We start from the raw sequence: 6,445 nt of genomic DNA, 5'->3' as shown, positions 1-6,445 counted from the left end.
ACGTACGAAGGTCGACTGGGGGAACAAATGTTTACTTCGCGTGCATGGCTCGATTTGGGGATTAGTAGAGGCAATAGCATTACGCTCTGTTTTCTTAACATGTAAATTCCGGTTAGAGGGTTGGAAGCATAGATAGGACTTAAGATCGACTACATTTAATTCTTTATTTTACATCTAGCTAATCATAATAAATTCTTTATTTTACCTGTACATCTGATCAATTCTCTATTTTACATGTTCATATGATAAATTTTCTATTTTACCGGTACATATGATCATTTCAATATTTTGCATGTGACCATTTTTCTATTTTACCGGTACATATGATCATTTCGAAATTTTACCTGTACGTATAATCCATTATTTATTTTATATCTATACGTATATATACATGTACTCTGTATGATACAGTATCGAACGGAGAGGAACGACATTGACAGACATTGGCATTTGATTTATTAAGAATAATAACATTTGGTCTCAGGACAGATGCAAGAGGTGGGAACCTGCAACAGCGTACATTTGAGTCCATCTTCCCTCTCTGCAGAGATCCTTTTTGGTCAAATCAAATTTTAGGGATACCCTTTAGTCGTATAACCAGCTTCTCGTCTGTTTGTCAGTGTTTAAGGGATACCCTATATAGTGGTATAACCAGCTTCTCGTCTGTTTGTCAGTGTTTAAGGGATACCCTATATAGTGGTATAACAAGCTTCTAGTCTGTTTGACAGTGTGTAAGGGATACCCTATAGTCGTATAACAAGACTTCTAGTCTGTTTGACAGTGTGTAAGGGATATCCTATAGTGGTATAACAAGCTTCTCGTCTGTTTGACAGTGTGTAAGGGATACCCTTTAGGGGTATAACAAGACTTCTAGTCTGTTTGACAGTGTGTAAGGGATACCCTTTAGGGGTATAACAAGCTTCTAGTCTGTTTGACAGTGTTTAAGGGATATCCTATAGTGGTATAACAAGCTTCTCGTCTGTTTGACAGTGTGTAAGGGATAACCTATAGTGGTATAACAATCTTTTCGTCTGTTTGACAGTGTTTAAGGGATATCCTATAGTGGTATAACAAGCTTCTCGTCTGTTTGACAGTGTGTAAGGGATAACCTATAGTGGTATAACAATCTTTTCGTCTGTCTGACAGTGTGTAAGGGATAACCTATAGTGGTATAACAAGCCTCTCGTCTGTTTGACAGTGTGTAAGGGATATCCTATAGTGGTATAACAAGACTTCTAGTCTGTTTGACAGTGTGTAAGGGATATCCTATAGTGGTATAACAAGCTTTTCGTCTGTTTGACAGTGTGTAAGGGATACCCTTTAGGGGTATAACAAGACTTCTAGTCTGTTTGACAGTGTGTAAGGGATACCCTTTAGGGGTATAACAAGCTTCTAGTCTGTTTGACAGTGTTTAAGGGATATCCTATAGTGGTATAACAAGCTTCTCGTCTGTTTGACAGTGTGTAAGGGATAACCTATAGTGGTATAACAATCTTTTCGTCTGTTTGACAGTGTTTAAGGGATATCCTATAGTGGTATAACAAGCTTCTCGTCTGTTTGACAGTGTGTAAGGGATAACCTATAGTGGTATAACAATCTTTTCGTCAGTCTGACAGTGTGTAAGGGATAACCTATAGTGGTATAACAAGCCTCTCGTCTGTTTGACAGTGTGTAAGGGATATCCTATAGTGGTATAACAATCTTTTCGTCTGTTTGACAGTGTGTAAGGGATATCCTAAAGTGTTATAACAAGCTTCTCGTCTTTTTGACAGTGTGTAAGGGATAACCTATAGTGGTATAACAAGCTTCTAGTTTGTTTGAAAGTGTGTAAAGGATACCCTATAGTGGTATAACGATCTTCTCGTCTGTTTGACAGTGTGTAAAGGATACCCTATAGTGGTATAACAAGCTTCTCGTCTGTTTGACAGTGTGTAAAGGATACCCTGTAGTGGTATAACAAGCTTCTCGCCTGTTTGACAGTGTGTAAGGGATACCCTATAGTGGTGTACCAAGCTTCTCGTCTGTTTGACAGTGTGTAAGGGATAACCTATAGTGTCATAACAATCTTTTTGTCTGTTTGACAGTGTTTAAGGGATACCCTATAGTGGTATAACAAGCTTCTCGTATGTTTGACAGTGTGTAAGGGATACCCTATAGTGTCATAACAATCTTTTTGTCTGTTTGACAGTGTTTAAGGGATACCCTATAGTGGTATAACAAGCTTCTCGTATGTTTGGCAGTGTGTAAGGGGTAACCTATAGTGGTATAACAAGCTTCTAGTCTGTTTGACAGTGTGTAAGGGAAACCCTATAGCGGTAAAACAAACTCCTAGTCTGTTTGTCAGTGTTTAAGGGACACCCTATAGTGGTATAACAAGCTTCTCGTATGTTTGGCAGTGTGTAAGGGATACCCTATAGTGGTATAACAAGCTTCACGCCTGTTTGGCAGTGTGTAAGGGATATCCTATAGTGGTATAACAAGCTTCTCGTCTGTTTGACAGTGTCTAAGGGAGGTCCTGGTGGTATAACAAGCTTCTCGTCTGTTTGACAGTGTCTAAGGGAGGTCCTGGTGGTATAACAAGCTTCTCGTCTGTTTGACAGTGTCTAAGGGAGGTCCTGGTGGTATAACAAGCTTCTCGTCTGTTTGACAGTAAGGGAGTCCCTCTTGGCATAACAAACTTTGTGTCTGTTGCTGTCATCTTTTCTTGTGAATGATTTAGAATTTCTCTATTATATGCACTATCCGAGAGTTAGTGTCACGAGTTTGAACCAAAACACCACAAATGTCAATGTTTGAGATTGACAATTGGTGAAATATTGTTATATATGATATTATATTGCATACACAAGAAAAACTAAACTTCCAATAACAACTTTATTTCGTCGAAGATTGAGAAAAAAACGTAAACAAGTCCACATGTAATTTGGGAGACTGGGCGCATGTTGCGATCATGTGAATGACCCCGATTCATTTATAGCAGCGACAACAAAACTTTGGATCATACTACCAGAACATCTAACGAGGATCGTTACAAAATTTAAGAAATTGTCACACGGAAGAGGAAAAAGTGAGACATACAGGGATTTAAAGTATGGAAACAGGTTATGTCAAATCATTCAGTCGCCTCAGACTTGGCTGCAGCGATCTTAACACGGATCACTATAAAGTACATCATTATTTTTTATACGAAAAGGTGTTTCTGTGGATATCATACCGAAGATGCCTTACATTTAATTTTTGTTTGTATAAACTACATGTACTATATTCTTCGAAATGAAATGTATTTTACCAACATGGTTACTCTTTACGAACAGTGCTATACGGAAATTATCGTATTTGAGTAAGGAAGATCAAATTAACGCAAATATTTGATTCTATTCAAAACTTCATATTAAAAACTGACATATTTTCAATTAAGTAATGAAATGATTAATATAAACTGCAAATATATTTAACATATATACACATATAGCTTGGCATGTACATTTGTTGTATATATTCAACCTTCACTGACGTATCAATTATATCATGGAACGGTATTAACATAAGCTATTCTCTTGCTTACCACTCCACTGTCATATTTTTGTGAAAATAAATATGTTTAAATCATTGAGGAACCTCAATGTATGTCAGCAGGTAGGCGGCCTCCGCAAACCCTCTGCCTGTGACTGTTGATAAACGCATGTAGTTGATACACACATATTGTCGAGGAACCTTTGGAAGTTATCATTTAGTCAGTCAGTGATGTCTTAGCAAGCTGGCATATCGCTTTTGATGAAACTTCTTACTCAATGAATATATACCACACAAGGAAATGATACTATTATGAAACTTATATACTGAACAACAAAAGTTCCTATGACATTGAATAAGATTTAATGCAAAGTTATGTTTTTTACCAAATTTGAAACAATTTCGGTTTGCAACAGATAAAAGACTTGTAAGTGTTCAAATGGTTTAATTTGCCATGATACTGACTTCAGAAAATGCGTGATTTCATAAAAAAAACATGAACATGCCAAAATGTCAATTTACAAATCAATAGCGTGTGTGTCCACCTCTGGTTGCGATGCAAGCAACACATCTTCGTCTCATGGAATGGACCAGGCGTCGCACAAAGTCCTGTGGGATATCTGTCCATATCTGCTGGAGCATGTTTCGAAGTTCCCGGAGTGTCTGTGGAACACGTGGTTGACGTCGAAGGCGCCGATCCATCTTATTCCACATGTGCTCGATTGGTGAGAGATCAGGGGAGCGAGCAGGCCAGGGAATGACATTCACGTTGTTTTGTTGAAGAGAATCCTGAACAAGTCGAGCAATATGAGGCCGGGCGTTGTCATCTTGAAAGGTAATGCCTGGGCCATGACGACCTAAAAACGGTAGAACGACAGGGCCGAAGATCTCGTCGCGGTAGCGCTGTCCTTTGAGATTTCCCTCTACCACTATCAACCAGGTCCTCTGTCTTGCTGTAATCCCACCCCATACCACAAAGCTGCCGCCCCCGAACCGACCTTCTTCCATGACACAATGATTGAGGTAACGTTCACCTCGACGTGGCCGTCCAGCGCAGACGCTGTCTGCACCACTGTAGACGTGCTTGACGGTTGTTTCCTGTCAAAATGGGACGTCTGGCGGGTCTTCTGGTGGCAATCCCTGCACATCTGAGGCAACGACGTACGGTTCGTCGAAGGCCAGGGATGTTTCTTGCAGTCACTGTTGCTGGCTGGAATCGATTTCGTAGGTGTGTTGTTCAAATCCAGTTGTCTTGTCGATTATTGGTTACGCGTGGCCTGCCATTCCGAGGATGGTCTCTGACTGCATTCGTCTGTTGCCAACGTTGCCATAAACACCAAATGGTGTTTCTGTGGACGTTAAATTGTCTTGCAACATCACGTTGACTCGATCCTGATACAAGCATACCAATGGCTCGCAGACGCTCATTTTCGAACAGGCGTGGCATTTCGTAATGTTGAATAATTGCGTAATTTTGTTGTTTTTCTGAGTGGTTGTTGTCAGCACGATGCTAAACAATGCATATAGAATTCCGTTAACGCACATGTTTTTATACCCATTCTTGGGTAGTGAAATGCATGGGGCTTGCACAAAAGTCAACTTTTGCATGGAATGCATGCTTTTCTGTAGCAGCTGCGTTTTTCTGACTTCATTCCATACATGTACTACAATACTGAAAACCAAACTTTACTTGTTTGAAAAATACACTAAAATATTGGTGTCACAGGAACTTTTGTTGTTGAGTATATAACTTTTAAAAATAAAGATCAGTGTCAGTATAACGCTAACTGCGACGACCTGTGTCATTGTGTTACTTCCATATATTGCGATTATTAAATATAATAATAATATACTTGGTGAATATGCGAGGCCATTCTTCAACAATCACTTACGTTATACCACAAACTCCGTGAAGCCAAACAGCTTGTACAGCAACCAGAGACACACGCCAGTTGGGGACCGGTCATATATTATATGGAGTGGGTGGGTCAGTATGAATCAGGGGAGGGTCACCAAAAATATTACGGTCTCTAGGGGATGGTCGTAAAAATAATACACTTGCATTTAGTCTTTTAAGGGAGAGTCATGAAGAACGCAGTGCAAGGACATCGGGAGGGTCATCCATAAACACGACAAGAAATAGGGGAGGGTGTCTGTAGTGTATATCATGTGTATCATGTCTGTAGTATGTATCCTGTGCCTGTAGTATATTGTTTCTTGTGTTATTGATTATGTAGTATATCAGTGAGTGAGTATGGTTTTACGTCGCTTTTAGCAATATTCCAGCAATATCACGGCGGGGGACACCAGAAATGGGCTTCACACATTGTACCCATGTCGGGATTCGAACTCGGGTCTTCGGCGTGACGAGCGAACGCTTTAACCACTAGGCTACCCGACCGCCCACGAAGTATATGAGGGATGAAGGGTAGCCTACAAACAGTGATTATTTAAAGCAATGGGTCGTCACGCCCAAGGCCTAGGTTTCATTAAAGTACCCCGCCAACAGTAAAATTAAAATAATATTTTATGTGGCCGAATATCTATTGCAATAGTAATGTGCATGCATCTTAGGAAATGTCTTTTTACGCGGACGTAAAAATTAAGTTTATGTTTATGTTATGCATCACAATACTTATAAGTGTACTGCTCGTGTCATCGTGCCCCGACGGCATGGGTTGTTGTTCATGCTATCATCCACCGGTTTTCCTATACTGACTCAGCTGCTATTATTTACTGGCCGTCATGGCAAGTAGGTAGAATATGGTTCACTGCAATGTTCAACAATTGTCAAAGTTCATTTGCGATTTAACTATTCCCCAGCAGAATCAATTAGACAGCTGTTTTCTTTTAATTGAAAACGTGTGCAAACCGACATTTCTTCTTCACAAACCGTGTTTCCGTAATTCCCCCGTACAACATCTCGTGAATC

This window comes from Haliotis cracherodii, unplaced genomic scaffold (genome assembly GCF_022045235.1).
Source record: "Haliotis cracherodii isolate W230 unplaced genomic scaffold, xgHalCrac1.p SCAF_1, whole genome shotgun sequence".
Taxonomy (NCBI): domain Eukaryota; kingdom Metazoa; phylum Mollusca; class Gastropoda; order Lepetellida; family Haliotidae; genus Haliotis; species Haliotis cracherodii.
The sequence above is the reverse complement of the archived record's forward strand: the minus strand, read 5'-3'. Positions refer to the sequence as shown.